Here is a 16,873-nt window from a genome sequence, read left to right on the forward strand (position 1 = left end):
AAAACGAATGAGGATATGGAAGCCAAAGAGACACACAGAAGAGGAAGAGAGAAAAAAGAAGAAGAGGAAGAGAGAAAAGAGAGGAAGAGGAGATGGGATAATAGAGAGAGTTATTTTGTACTCTTATTATTCTAAATTATAATGGCAGCACCACTGCTGCTCCGAGGACATATTCCAGTCACACTGACTGTAGAGGAACCTCGTAAATTTTGTGTCTTGTTTCTTTTATTCCACTGCACACATCATCAATTTTACAACACGTTATCAGCATGAAAAGCTCTCGTGTCAGTGGAGAGCACAATGCCACAAATCTAGTTCATCTCCATCAGCTAAAATCTCCCAGATAAGAAAATCTTTTCATTTCATCTTCATCTTTTCATTTCATTTCATCTTCATCTGATTATATGACTTCCATTATTTGTTTGTCTCTCCCACCGCGCCAGAAATGCCCCACCGAATTTCGGTGAGAATTGAAATTTACAACGACTTGTGGTCGTCACGAGATAAGAAAACTCGTACCTGACAACTAGTTTCCAGAGATCCAGAAGAATCTCATTAGACTTGGAAATCCAGATCGCATCGCTCTCGATGGTTCTCAAGAACTCACGGGAATTCTAGCTTTGAGTTTTACGCTACTTGGCCCGGCACCCATGGCCACTGTCTTTTGATGGCGTTGCAGTCTCTTAATTAAGCTTGAAAAATCCCCAGAGCTCCCTATTACCTACTAGAAGTTGAGAGATAATTAAGTAGGATGGCTTCTGCTCAGGGCAAAGAAAAGATAGCAGCCATAAAGCTCCAGAAGAGCTACTTTGATATGTTGGAATTGTGCACAAAAAAGAATAAAAAGGGAAATGGGGCCAAATCTTTGGAAACGTTCGTTGCACCACGTGAAAGAAAACAAAAGGCAAAGTTTTTGAAAAAATGCAACATGTGAATGAATAAGAAAAATAATAATAATAAAAAAAGGTAAAGGCTTTTAGATGGTGTTGCACCATTTGAAAAGAAAGAAGAAAATATTTATGTATTTATTTATGTGAATGGTGTTGGCTTAAAACACTTTCACACGTTCTATTTACTTTAAAGCAATTTATTTATCATGGATGGTTTTACCGCGTACTGCTTTAAGTTTTGATTTATGTGAATGGTCCTGAATTAAAGCCCTTGTCACAAGCTTTATTTACTTAAATACAATTTATTTACTATGGCTAGAATTACCGCCTATTGCTTTAATTTATTTATTGTACTTATCTTTTGTTACGATGAGTACATACAGGACCTGAAGTTCCTTGATCAGATCAGGACCTGCAGTTTCTTGAGCATCATCATATAAAAATGATTGGACCTGAAGTTCCATCATGCAAAAAGATCGGGCACGAAGTTCCTTGATGAGTACCTTAAGTTTGAAGAGCCAAAGTGCCATAACTTAATTGCAATAAAAGTCATAAGAGTCTCAGTCTATAGACTATTAAATAAGGACCAGAAGTTCCTCATGTCCATACTCAAAATGGTTTAGTAGAAGTATTTATTAAGCGAATGAAATTGATTACCTGCGCTCTGCTCATGAAAATGAAATTGCCAATTTTCTACATGGGAACATGTCATTTTACATGATGCAATATTAATTTGGTCGAGACATGTTGCCAACCATCAATATTTTTCAATACAACTCGTGTTTGAGCACTAACCAAACATTACACATCTACGAGTTTTTTGTTGTATTATCTTTGTGCCTATTGCACTGCCACAACGTACTGAAATGAGGCATCATCGCAGATTGGGCATTGACGTTGAACACCATCTATCATTCAATATTTGGAACCCTTGATTGAGGATATGTTTACAACGTGGTTTGCGGATTGTCATTTTGATAAGACAATTTTCCCGTCATTACAGGGCGAAAATAACTTCGTTTCAGAAGAACGATTAGAAAATATCATTCCAGAAGAATGATTAGAAAAGACCGTTCTAGAAGAACGAAGAGAATTTGTCTTATTGTGATTCATGAAGCAATCAATATAAAAACGAAGTGAGAATAATTGAATGACGCAACGATATGCAAATCAAATGCCAGATACATTTAATGATGCAACGAAGGTGATGAAATCACATATACTTGGTGCAAATGTGCCTACAAGAATTGATGACCCTATTGGACAAAATAATGATGCAGTAAATGATTTATCTGTTGCACGCCTAAAGCGTGGCAGACCGTCAGACTCAAAATGTTCAGTCCTTCAAAAGAAGAAGAATATAACACTACTGAACTATTGTATTCCCGAAGCATAACTGCAACATGCCGGAAGCATGACAGTCGCTGCATGGATACACGTCCCAGAAAGGACAATCCGTGGACATGGGAATGTTGATGTCTTATGTATGAAGCATGATAGACATATAGGTTCCAATGTCTCAACTCCCGGAAATGGAGATTAAAATCCAAGCTCTATAATGCTCAAGAGGAGGTTATGATCCGTATTCTCTAAATTATGACTATCTTGGAATAGATAGTGTAATGCCTTTGAAGAGGCAATGGATATCCAAAAACAAATGAAAAGTTTTTATGCTTGCGCATGCACATGAGAATATGAGATCATGAATTGATGATAACCAATGGTAATTTTGGTTTCTACAAGTAACTACTAAATTCCTCAATAAGCTGTGTTGATATTGAGTCCCGTTCTTTTTCCGTCAATTATTGGCCAAAATGGAGAAAGGCAATTCCATTACAATTTTGTAAGAATGTGAAAAAATAGACCTATATACTTGAATACAATACAAATAGCCAAAAAATGTTGAACCAAGGAGGTTACATTAGGCATTTGTAATACAATGAAATACACTCACATAATATGACACAAGGTTACTAATTGAAACATGAAATTATACTCTTGTAAACGAGTTCATATGAATGGAGAATTATATACGAAGGGTTGTGAGTCGCCCACATCATATCTCCACAAGTAAATCCCTCATATATACATGGAAGCAAATTGTTCTGTATAAATTCCAAAGGAAAATGTGTCATGAAGTGTAGAAAATCTCTGAAGGATTCAGATTGCTTGAAGAAAACCCTGGAAGGGTAAAGCATAAAATATGTACTTAAATACCAATGGATGGTATAAATTCCCTTAGTGAGTACTATCATTAAGATATTGTTGCAACATAATAAAATCTCTTGCAAGAGTTGATGATATTAAATTGGAACTCCTGAAGAGTTTAGAAAGATTATAAAGTGTTGAGAGAAATATTGTCTCGAACTGCAGATCGAACAATATGCCAACACGAATCTTATCCATGATGTTTATGATATTAAAGAATCATATGGATTGAAAATTATGAGTTAAATACTCAAATGATGTCGACACTAAGAATGATCATTTATCTTCGTGAGGGTAAAGATAAATTGATATTTGGTCCAGAAGTACCACATCTTAGTGAAGTATATGCTTTATTGTATTTGGCACAATACATTGAATGAAATAAAGCTTATCTATTAAATCTCTGAGAAATTACAGATATGTGCATACATATGACTTAAAACAAACAAACAGGATGAAACCTTCACAAAGGTTGCTCATGTAAAGCCTCAGTACTCAGCAGTACCCCAGAAGGGGGAAACACTGGAGATTGATCAAGTGGCACCACAGTACTTGGCAAAACACCAGAAGGGGAAGACATCAATTGCCTTCAAAATCTAGCCACGAATCTTTGGTGATCATCTTGAATCCAACTTTCGGATTCTTGTAGCTGGTCGAGCTTTCTTTTCATGCTTGTCGAGTAATTGCAAAGCACGTGTAACACTCTATTCTCATGCTTGAGCCCTCTGATTTCTTGTTTAAGACTTGCCACCTCAGCCATCAATGATTCAACTTGGTGAGCTCGAGCAAGTAGGCGTTGGCCCATATTGGATACAGAGCCCGCACATTGAACACTGAGAGCCAATGAGTCTTGAACGGCCGACTCATCAGACTGTTTTGAAAGGATTTTGTTATCCTTTGGAGTGAGAAGATTCCTAGCCACCACAATAACGGTTATGTTATTCTTCATCACAGAGTCTTTAACCGTAAGAGGACCATTAGAAGATAAGAATGACGGGTACCATATATTATCCTAACGCTGCTCGTTTGTATCACTCCTAAGACTCAAATCTAAGCAAATGTTAGATGGGCAAGCCATTTTCAGAAATGATGAAGGAAAAATGAGGTCAAATAAAATCTCAAAAGTGTAAGAAGGGGAAAATTTCTACATGTAGCAACTTTCTGAGCATGCTCTTGAACACAATTGATGTCTCTATAAAAGAAAAGGCAACAGAGCCATTTGTTTAGAGATCGAAGAGGCATCGCTCTCCGAATTTCAAAAGCCAGATTTTCCTAAATAAAGTTCGTTGGCATTTTCCAGATGCATTCTCAACTTTTTCGGATATCACGTGCAACTTTGTCAAAGATCTCTGACGAAGTTGAAAACGCATAAATCTTACTGTTCTAATTACACCAGAGTTGTTAACAAGAGTAAAGGCACAACACCACTACTTGCTATTGAAAAATCTCTATATATGTCAACCTTCGTTCTCCATAACAAGTTAGACTTGCAAGAATACCTAATTCTTCCTCATCTCCGAGAATGCATCTTCAACAAAGCATATCGAAATACTCAATTTTTTTCCTCTCTGAGAATACCTCTTCAAAACCAGTCACACCAGAGCAAGATTATCTCATATCATCAGGGACGAGGGCAAGAGTATCTCATATCATGCATTCTCCTTGTCCTTTCCTTTGACCTTGTTCTCACCTACAAGATAAGGAGAAAGAGAGCAATCAGTTGCCACATGGAATCAAGCTCATGATTTGGAACTGATTGTCCGGAACCTTTGCCTAGTTGCTTACCTTGCATTGCTCTCGACTACTGATTTTCAACTGTTGATATGATGTTGGTTATTTACACTGAAGCTGCCAAGTATGATAAGTTGCTGAGAAGTAATGTTCTGAAGGACCATTCAAATGCAAGGGTTGCATTCCACTGCTGTATCAGGGGACAAATACTACAAGAGAAGATGTCACACCTGCATATGGGAAAACTAGGAAAATACCACTTCTGCAAGGGGAACAGATAAGGCAAGTGAAAATGATACATTGAAGCATGTGGAGACAAGCACAACAAAACACGTGCCGATTCATCCCCGATGGAGTCGAAGATCACTTGTTACGTGGAGCTGTTCATGGTTCCATTTCATTCGAGAACAAGTCTCAAGGCCCTTAAAGAAATCACAAGTCGAATTCAAGATCAAGTGTCCATCACCCTTGAATCAAATTCAGCTCCTGATAAAAGGAGTAAATTCAGACCTTTGGAGGAAATTAGAAGACCCTCCAGCCCAGTTCAAGAACAAGCATGTGGAAAGGTAATAACAAGTAAAGCACCTATTTCGGCAACTCGTCTTGCTAAGAGACTGAAGCAGAATGATCAACGATAAGCCTAAATGATTTAAAATCAGCGGGAGATATTCATCAAGGGGAGCATCCAAAACAGATCAAGGTTTTAAAGAGTCAATCGAAGACTTGTGACCATCTAAGGGGGAGTGTTGTGAATAATATGTGGATGGCCCACATAAATAGTTTGTTACTATTTATGCACAGTGTTTTCACTATTCATTTGTGGAAAATTTGTAAAGTGAATAGTGTTCTCTTCGCTTATAAAACGAATGATGATATAGAAGCCAGAGAGACACATAGAAGAGGAAGAAAGAAAAAAGAAGAAGAGGAAGAGGAGAGGGGATAATATAGAGAGAGTTATTTTGTACTCTTATTATTCTAAATTATAATGGAAGCATCACTGCTGCTCTGAGGACGTACTCAGTCACATTAACTATAGAGGAACCTTGTAAATTTTGTGTCTTATTTCTTTTATTACACTACACACATCATCGATTTTACAACATTTTGAACCCTTTTGGAAGAATGAGGCTGCACCAAATCCTGATAAGCTCATCTCCATCAGAACCAAAATTCCCTCAAACCCACCAAATCCCATCAATCAGCAGGCCCTTCCAATCAAATAATTTGGACACCCTCCTTAGCACTACCAAACCCCTTTAACCTATCTAAATACATATAAAATTTGATAACGAAATAAAATAAAAACTTATTTTTGTTTCAAAGTCAAACACCACCTTTCGTAAAAGCCTGGAAATTCATACACAAACAACCCAATAAAAAAGTCAATAAAAGTAAAATTAGAGCCCCCTCGAAAACAAATTAAGGGCGGAGAAGCAGAGAGGAGAGGCCGAAGTACAATTTCCACAGCGACGGAGAAGCAGAGGAAAGGATAGGAGATGAGAGGAGAAAAGAGAAGGGTTTGGTGGGTTGGTGCAGAAGAGAGAATGGAAGGATAAGGGAGGAAGGGAAGGTCGGGGAAGGTAGAAGATGACCAAAAAAGAGAACATTTTGAATTTTGAATTTTCACGTGAACCCTTTAATAACACGTGGCGTCTAATCATTGTTCACATGGGCGCCACATCATCAATTAACGGAAGACTTAACAACCAGACTAATAGATATATGAGACTATCCCAAAATTAACACTTTAGATATGACTCTGGAATGAAAAAAAACCTTGATGTACCAAATGTTGAAAACCATGAAATTTAAGGGTAATAAACTGAGATTTACCCTATATATATATGCAGTAGCAGTCATCATTTCAGATTCCTGACAAGTCACTATTCATCAACAGTAAAAGCAGATAAATTGTTGTTCATCCAGCTTTTCTGATGCTAATGCAATTACTAACCACTTGGCTCTGATACCAAATGGGGGCAACTCTGATATCAAATGGGGCGGAACTGATTTAGGCGGTAAAACCGTCCATAGAATAAAGAGTGTGGAAGTAAAACATATGCAAACAAGCTAGCATTTCAATATATTGAATGATGAAGAAATGAGGCTGATTGAAGCGGAATATCCATGGATGGCAGATTATAACATGAAAACATAAAATTAAATTGAATATAGGTGATATTTCCATGAAAATAATGAATTAAAATTAATGATGCAAATAAGTTATGAAAATAAGTTTTTATTAAAACTTACTGTAAGTTACAAACTGTTTTTGCCTAATGGCAGATGAGGAACTTAAACAACATGGAGCTCGTAGGCATCCTTAATAATATAAATTATAAGTGTTTTATTTTCTACTGAGGTTTTTCTCTGTTCTTTCGAATACGCAGAGAATTATTTTCGACTAAAGTCCCTTTCTTCTGAGAATGAGCTCTCCTTTTATCCTGCTGAGAGGAATGATTGAGGTTGAGGTAATTGAGCCGGGAATCCCGCTTGCATGTGATGCTAGCTGTTAAAGGCTGGCAGAATGATGAAGATTTACTGTGGATTCACACTGTGTTTTTAGAAAAGCTGGATGAACAATAATTTATCTGCTTTTACTGTTGATGAATAGTGACTTGTCAGGAATCTGAAATGATGACTGCTACTGCTGATGATGCTGTCTTGGATATGATCACATGGGAAATTATTACAATTTTGAAATTCAAAATTCAAACAGATCTTGGGCATCTGGAAGATCTGCCCACTTGGCGGGAAGCTGAGACAAAGCGTCTGAAGCATCTGAGTCTGAGTCTGAACTTCCTCCTTTGTGAAGCATTGCTGCTTCTGCCATAAACTGTTGGGCCAAATCCCGGAGTTGGGAAGATTTTGAGGATTTCTCTTTCTTCTTCGAACTGGAGGACTTGGAGGACTTTGGTTTTCCCTTAAGAGAGGATGAAGGACTGATATCTGAGAGTGATTGAACTTGTTCCTGAACCTTTGGTAATTCAGGAAATTGCTGGTCTTCTAGCAAAGCCTGTGCTGATGGTGCAGAAATTGATGGAGCTTGAACCTGAGGAAATTCTGATTTCACTAAATCGATAATCTTCTGATGGTTGAATTTGTCCCACCATTTCACCCATCGGGTCCTATAAATGCCGCCATTGTCTGCTTCAAAATTCCATTTCAGTATCTATGGGATTTTGTACTTGGCCATGAATAAAGAAAAGAGGGAAACCCTGCTGTCAAAACAGCTGCGATCGAATTTATTCTGGAAGCCATTGATGAGTGTTTGATGAAGGTCATCTTGGATGAGATTGACATTTGGCCTATGAGAAGCCCACCATTCTGGAAACCATGCTGGAAATTTAACTTGAAATTTTTGTCAAAGGTTATGAACCATGAGTGACTAAAATCAGCACTCTGATGGAGAATAATATTAGTCCATGCTTGGATATAATCATAATAATTGTAATGGTTGTTCGGGATGAGAACATGTTGTGTATGAAGGGGTTTGGTATGGTAAAGGGGGATTCCCCATTCTTGTTCAGTAAGAAATTTTCTGATGCGGAGGGAATGGTACAATATTTTGTTTTCATGGGTGGTGCTGAAAATGGATTTAATGGCAATGCTTTCTGTCTCAGAGAGAATGGCTTGGTAATATTTAAGACTTTTGAAAGATTCAGTTGGAAGAAAATGATAATTTGGTGGAAGGAGGATTTTGGCAATGCGCTCTGGTGGTTGATTTTTATCAATATGATGTGGGATACTAAAAAGCCTTTCAAAATTTGGATTTTTAAGATAAGGTGATGTTTTAGCAAAGCTGGGTGTTTTTGGGATTGAAGGAGATGGAGATCGAACTGAAGAATAAGGATCATAAGGGGTGGCTAATGCTGTTTTGATAATTCGGACGGATATTTCCTATGGTTGATCCTATATTCATGATTGTACTGTAGACTAGAAGAGTGATTAATCAGAAAGCAGCCATAACAACTCCAATGAAAATAAGTTACCTTCATATTGCATTCATATGGCACTGCAGCAACAGAGCCAGGAATCTAAACTAGGATAGTGGTAAATGACACGAAGGAACACTGTGACATCAGATTGCTAATCAACTGTATTCTAACACATTCAACATAAAGGGAAAGAAAAACTGAAAAGGATTAAGAGCTATTCATTAACGAACACATTATGCTTGAAAGTTGTATACAAATCAATTCATGGCTGTGCACTAATGAGGATGACATTAACATCATTTACAGAGTTTCAACTTTTTAAATATGCGCGTATGCCTATTTATGCTTATTGAACATGGATCAGAAGACAATGCTAGGTTTTAAGCTACTTTATTAGCTAATTATGCTTTTGTGTGTTTGTATACATTAATTTGTTGATTTCTTGATACAGTAACAGTAGACAGAAAGCATACCAACCCACCACCCTAAACAGGTGGGGGAAAAAACCATACACAGAGATGATATCCAGAGATTCATGATGTTAAATTTATCAAGGTTGAACAATGGCAAAGCCTGTTCATCATTAAACCAAGCGAGGAAAATGAAATCCACCTGCAGATTGCTTAAGTTTGCTGCAACCTACGGAAAAACCGAATTCCTTCTTCCCTTCTAATATTTGTAGATTAGTATAAAAACCCCGTCAACTATAAGTTTATGAAAGGAAAAGCCGATTACTGCTCAAGGAAAAGATTAAGATAATAGTAAGAGTATTAAGAGAAGACTAGGCAGACAAAATGGTATAAAGTTTATCAGAACCTCAACTCTGTTATTGAAACCCTAAAATTCACATTCACGACACACAACACCATCAACATCTTAATATTCGATTTAACACTAAGACCCCCAATATCTAATTTAATTTTTCAAATTGAATCTAATTACAATACCAAAATCTTCAAATTAAGGCATTAAAGCTTGATTTTGACCTTAGAAAGAAGAAAAATAAAGAATTAAGCTTGATTCTGACCTGGGTCTATACATGTTGGTTGGGTGCAGTCGGGAGAGGATGAGGAGAGGATGAGGATGAAGGATGAGGAGGAAGGCTACGGGAAGAGAGAGACCGAATGAGAGAGAGGGCAATATGAGCGAGAGGGAAGAGAGAGACCTAGTGAGAGAGAAGGATGAGGTCTATACCTATGTTGCCGTAAGGTATCCAGTAGTGAAAATTTAAAAACAGTACCTATTTTTGACAATTGCACCACCAAAATTATCACAAATGGCGTGACCCAAGTATTACATTTTGACGTCGCGCAAAGTGTTTTTGCGCAATGATCACATTGTCGCGTCGCACAAGGTATTTTATAAAAAAAAAATTATTATAAAATTTACTAAAAATGTGACTTTATTCTCTTCAAATTCAATTTTTTTTTTTACATAAAACCCACAATAATATACTTTTCTAACAAAAACCCAACCTGAACTACAATAAATTTAAATCTACTTAATAAATATACATATCATTCAATTTCTTAAGTGTTATACGTACAAAATGAATAAATTTAAATCTACTTAATAAATATATATACCATTGAAATTGATGGGATACGTATATTGTACGAAACTAGTTTCAATGATCCAACAATCAAACTTGTTTGTATATACTTCGAGATCGTAAACACCAAAAATCGCAAAAAACAAACATTCAGAGATCAAGTAACATGACAAAACTTTTCGACAATTATAAACAAAAAATCACGATTTAACAATTATTTTAACTCTAATTTTGATGATTTTTTACAACTACACTCCTTTTAGCCAATATGAATACAATGAACTAATTCGATCATCAATTTAAAATATTTACACTAGTGGATACCACAAAATCTTATGTTATACTTAATGAAAGTATAAATAAACTCTTAAGTGTTAGTGAATCTATCGTTTTGATGGGATACGCATTCTACGAAACTAGTTTTAACGATCCAACTGTCAAACTTGTTTGTATATACTTCAAGATTGCATACGCCAAAAATTGCAAAAAACAAACATTCAGAGATCAAGTAATGGGACAAAACTTTTCAACGTTTATAAACAAAAAAACACGATTTAATGCTTATTTTAACTCTGATTTTGATATTTTTTTACAACTACACTCCTTTATCCAATATGAATACAATGAACCAATTCGATCATCAATTTAAAATATTTACACTAGTGGATACCACAAAATCTTATGTTATACTTAATGAAAGTATAAATAAACTCTTAAGTGTTAGTGAATCAATCGTTTTGATGGGATACACATCTACAAAATTAGTTTCAACGTCAAACCTTCAAACTTGTTTGTACTTACTTCGTGATCGCATACGCCAAAAATCACAAAAAACAAACATTCATAGATCAAGTAACAGGAAAAAACTTTTCGACGGTTATAAACAAAAAAACACGATTTAACGGCTATTTTAACTCTGATTTTGATGATTTTTTACAACTACACTCCTTTATCCAATATGAATACAATGAACTAATTCGATCGTCAATTTAAAATATTTACGCTAGTGGATACCACAAAATCTTTTGTTATACTTAATGAAAGTATAAATAAACTCTTAAGTATTAGTGAGTCTATTGTTTTTATGGGATACGCATTCTACGAAACTAATTTGAATGATCCAACCGTCAAACTTGTTTGTATATGCTTCGAGATCGCATACACCAAAAATCGCAAAAAACAAACATTCAAAGATTAAGTAATGAGACAAAAAATTTCGACGGTTATCAACGAAAAATCACGATTTAACAGTTATTTTAACTCTGATTTAGATGATTTTTTTACAGCTACACTCCTTGACCCTAAATGAATACAATGAATGAACTCGATCCTCAATTTAAAATATTTACAATGAATGAATGAACTCGATCTTCAATTTAAAATATTTACACTAATGAAAGTATAAACTCTTAAGTGTTAATGAATCTATTGTTTTGATGGGATACGCATTCTACGAAACTAGTTTCAACAATCTAACCATCAAACATGTTTGTATATACTTCAAGATCGCATACACCAAAATCGCAAAAAAACAGAAATTCAAAGATCAAGTAATGGGACAAAACTTTTTAACGGTTGTAAACAAAAAATCACGATTTGACGGTTATTTTACCTCCGATTTTGATAATTTTTTACATCTACACTCCTTGATCCTATATGAATACAATGAACTAATTTGATCGTCAATTTAAAATATTTACACAAGTGGATACCACAAAATCTTATGTTATACCACAAAGTTATTAACTTTGCACGACGAAGGTGTGCATTCGTCACGCAAAATAGCTTTGCGCGACCTAGATGCACCTTCGTCATGCAAAATAGTTTTGCATGACAGCAGTCTTCGTCACGCAAAGCTATTTTGCGCAATGAATGCACACCTTTGTCGTGCAAAGTGGTTTTGCGCAACAACCCCATCGTGGCGTCGCACAAGTTATATTTAAAAAAAAAAATTAAAATTGACTGAAAATGTGACTTTACTCCCTTCAAATTCTTTTCTTTTTTTTTCTTTTTTTTCTTTTTTTTTACATAAAACCCACAATAATATATTTTTGTAACAAAAACTAGATCCAAACTACAATAATAAATTTAAAGCTACTTAATAAATATATATACCATTGAACTTGATCGGATATGCATTCTACGAAACTAGTTTCAACGATCCAACCGTTAAACATGTTTGTATATACTTCAATATCGCATACGCCAAAAATCTCAAAAAACAAACATTTAGAGATTAAGTAACGGGACAAAGTTATATTTTTAAGAACCAAATGCCATCCAAAATCCAATCATAGCCCCTCTGAATTCTTTTCACGCCATACGAAGATGGACAGGCCATTCCATCTATTTGTCAAGCTAGAAGAAAATGCATCTATTAGGAAGATATTCTTAATCTAATATATATGTTGATTGTTGACTGTAAAATACACGAACAAATTATCCAACATATTAACTCATATGTTCACAACAACTTTATTTACAAACACAAAAGAACAAGGTACAGCAACGTTGTAGTTATAGAATTGTTAGCAAAAAGCTAACCAGACTCTGATTCTTTACATGAAGAACAAAGTCATCGATCTAAAGCAGAAAAGTACGGAGCTTGTTGGGACTTTCTTTTCGGAGTTTGAGAATTCTCATCCTTCCTTGAGCTTAATGGTGAAGTTTGTGGCATGAGCTCCGACAATCGAATTCTTTCATTGCTTATTTTGTTCTCTGGAAAACAAAATATTGGGATCATGCATGTAGCTTATGTATATCTTTCTAGTACAAAATCAATACGGCTGATCTTCACTCAAATAAACTAAGACTTCATCCTAAAAACTTGATTTATAACCAAAGTGAAAGGTACCTGAAGAGATAACGAAAAAAAGGACGGGAAGCAAGAAGCCTAGTGGAAGCGACTTTATGGTACTGGTGAGGTTGCATATAAAGAGTCCTTTGGAGGCGGGGATGGGGGTGCTGATAAGGGTAGGGAAATGGAGAGCATCCTGGAGACGCCGGTGGGGCTGGTTAATGGGTTAACTTTGGTGACTTCTTCATCATCTAAATACACAATATCCTGCATTGTCAGCTGGTGGTATTCCATAATTTCCCTAAGGAACTGATTCTCACGTGCATAAACTGAATTCTCGTTAGCTAATCAAGCATTCTCTGCTAGAAGTGTCTCCAGGTGAAGGTGGATCTGATACAATCCCATATATATACACGTCAGAAACATTTCTAAATTACATTTATTGATCTAAGAAGAAAACATTGAGAAAAGAACATACAACAGTTTCTGGATTATGGGGAGTTGCAATCATAAGGCACTTGTCCTCATTTAAACAGCTCAATTGCAAAAGGGAAAAGACTAAATCAACTGAATGTGGAAAAAAGAAGGTCTACAATGTATACAGGTCCAATCACGAATAAGAGATTAGAGAAAAACTAAATTATTTTGATAGCTACAATGTCATAAGGTTTAGCACATTGTTAACCAGGAGCCCTTAATCAAGAAAATTACAAAATAGTTAATCAATAGTTAGGGTACTGATGCCATACCTTCAAGAAGCAAGAGCGCATGTCAATCGTTGAAATCATCTTAGCTCTTTGTACCAAACCAAAATTAGGAGAATTCTCCCAAGAGATATAAAGTAATTCAAGTGGTATCTTGCTCCATAGACAATATCCTCCTGCATTTGTTTTTCGTTTTTTTCTAGTTTTTTTCTTTCTTTTCCATGCTGTCAGAAAGTTTCCGATAAAAAAAGAAACGTTAGTGATAGATTCACGGGTCTGGACCAGGGCTGCAAATGGGTGGTATGCCAGGTGGCGGTGCGGGCTCCAGAACGACACAACGCGGATGTGGCCAAACTAAGAAGAATCGATGAGATCGTGCAGCAGTAGCTATGGTCCGGCGTGCTGGATGACTGGTTGGCGGGTCAAATCGCAGTGTAGTTGTAGGTTTGGTCAAGCAACAGTTGCGGGAAAAAAAATAATAATAATAAAAAAGACAAGTTAGTGATAGAAAGTCAGTTTTCCAATCTTTTGCTGCTTCGGTTTTTAACTTTTTATTACCCTGAGTTATGGAGAAAAAAAAAAAAAAATTAACGAAAATCTTTCGTTACTGTTCATTTTAACAAAAAATCACATTTTTACATTAAAAAATCAATCTTATTATTATTCACTTTACCCTTTATTTTGTCATTTTTGTTAAAACTCAAAGTTTTCAAACTATTTTCATTAGTTTTCCTAAAAAAAAAAAGTTTTAGCATGTAGCGTTGCTGCGGGATTAGAAATTGCATGAAAGATCATGTTTAAAATATAAAAAAGTTTGTGTTATAGTAAATTGTTTCAATTTAGGTACAATGAATTGAAACTTTTAACAATTATACCCAATGTTATGAGAATAAAGGTTTTGGCTGGAATAACACTGATTTTTTTATGTGTTCCCTTTCTGCATTGCGGTTCCTGCTAGAATAAGAACAAATTTACCAAATGATTGCATATTTTGGTAAGAGATTAACAAATCAGGTATAATTTATGAGAGTAAATGTAAGAACGGATAAAATACTATAAATAAATATAAGTTTTATAGAAAAGCTTTTCAATCCAACCTAATAGCATCTCTCGAACCATTCATTATGCATGTTCATGTCATTTTAATATCGAACATTTTAGGAATCTAAGCTCATCAAAACGTAACTCCGACAAAATACACATAACAAATCAACACTTAATTTCGCATGATACAACTAAAAAGAGTATAGATACACCAATGAAGCAACTTTTTCGTTCCCAATGGTCATTTTTATGTGTTTTGCTTGCTTTTAGCAACCCAACAACAAATAATCATTTTGCGACTTGAAGCACAGAAATGCAAAATATCCATAGCCAAAAACTCAATAAAAAAGCAAGGAATCGATAACCCAGTAAGGAAAAACAACAAAGAAAGACATTGGGTTACCATAGTCAAACGCTCTCATTTGCCTTGAAATGGGGGTACCACCATAGACACATATCCAAACCAGAAGCAACGGCTCATATTCTCTTAATCCATTGGTTTATCAAACACAAAACACATAGCCCTAAGATCCTGTAGTACGATTTGGATTTTTCTTGTGCATGCATACACTACAAAAGTAATATAGTTAATTGAAAGAAAAAGACTCTGACTTATCACTTGCAGCCATGTTTCCATTTGCTTCTTGTGTTTTCTTAATTTTTCTTCTATAATTAAAAATAAATCACATACATACTCCAAAAACCAAAAAGAAATTGTTGCAAAGGGGAAATTAGAAAATCATACCACCATCAAACATTGCACGGAAGGCATCTGAAGAAGCAAGCACGAAAATTCTGTGATCATAGAACCGTCTATCTGTAATTGGTCAGTACACAATCAAAAATTTAAAGAGGTCCTTTATGTTAACAATGCAATCACTCATGCTAATTGAATAGGAAGAGCTTAAATAAAGATAAATGATTTAAACCTTCGACTAAAAAAATGACATTGGACAGTGTAGGATTGTTTACATACTGCTTCCCCAAATAGACCTGTATGAAGATTTATCCACCATCACAGGCAATTCAAACCAAATAAATACTGCTAATCGGATTAAATAGCTACAAAATGATGCTTTCGTCATTTTGTGCAAGAAAGTGAGTGAGAACTCAAGATCGGAGATCCAAAAAATGCGAGGTTTCAGAACAAAAAAAAAGAAAAGAAGCTAAAGGTGAGGTTCAGAGCAAGAAAAGCTTTAGTGAGACAGATATTGAAAAGGAGGGAAGGCTCGAGAACTTCTGGAACCAAACCAACGTGTCGATATAGTATAGAAATAGACAGACGCGTGGCTTGTGAATAGTGTTAGAGCAATGAGGGACAAAAAAATGAAACCAGAAGCTGGAGCAATAACGGACGTGTGGGTAATTAGGCCATCTTTAACCGAGGACCGGTCAGAGGGCTTGTTTTAGCCTTCTGGCTTTTCAAGACATTAATATTTTAATAAACAGTACATGGTCATATTTGCCTTCATCTTCAACCGAGGGTCAAAGGGCCAGAAGGCTCGTTTTAGTCCTGTTACAAAAAACCGTATTCAACCGAGAGCTATAGGACCAAACATAATTTATTATTTAAATTTAAAAACTACAACGACTTAAATTAAAAAACAACTTATATTTAAAAACTACAACTAAAATTTAAAAACGACAAATCAAATTTAAAAACTACAAATTAAATTCGAAAACAACATTAACTTAAATTTAAAAACTACAACTTAAATTTAATATCCTTAATCAACATCATCTTCATCATCCGCCATCGTAGGAGTATGGTCAGAGGTCAACAGCTGCTGTCGGCTCATAATTTTTTATTTTTTTTTATCAAAATAGGTCTTACTCATTGAAGTGTAAGTTTAAGTGTTCCTTTCCATATTCTTATCATCCATCTCTTCTTGTATTTGTTTGGCCCATTCTTTATGCCTACACTTCCTTTCTTCCGCCTCAAGGGCATTTTGCTCCGCCAATAATCACAATTAGGCACCACTTCATGTTGAGCAGCGTAATCATCATTT

General features: G+C 35.4%; 1 long non-coding RNA gene across 1 annotated transcript; it reads right to left on the bottom strand.

Annotated features, from left to right (window-relative positions):
- Positions 1 to 12,834: 12,834 nt before the first annotated feature.
- On the bottom strand, positions 12,835 to 14,056 carry LOC148693116 (uncharacterized). The gene is made up of 3 exons (XR_015953081.1): positions 13,866 to 14,056; positions 13,174 to 13,506; positions 12,835 to 13,037 (listed from the first exon to the last, which is right to left on the bottom strand). It is a non-coding gene; the product is annotated as an uncharacterized LOC148693116 (long non-coding RNA).
- Positions 14,057 to 16,873: the final 2,817 nt, after the last annotated feature.

The sequence above is a fragment of the Pyrus communis genome, chromosome 11 (genome assembly GCF_041283825.1).
Source record: "Pyrus communis isolate YQ-2024b chromosome 11, ASM4128382v1, whole genome shotgun sequence".
Taxonomy (NCBI): domain Eukaryota; kingdom Viridiplantae; phylum Streptophyta; class Magnoliopsida; order Rosales; family Rosaceae; genus Pyrus; species Pyrus communis.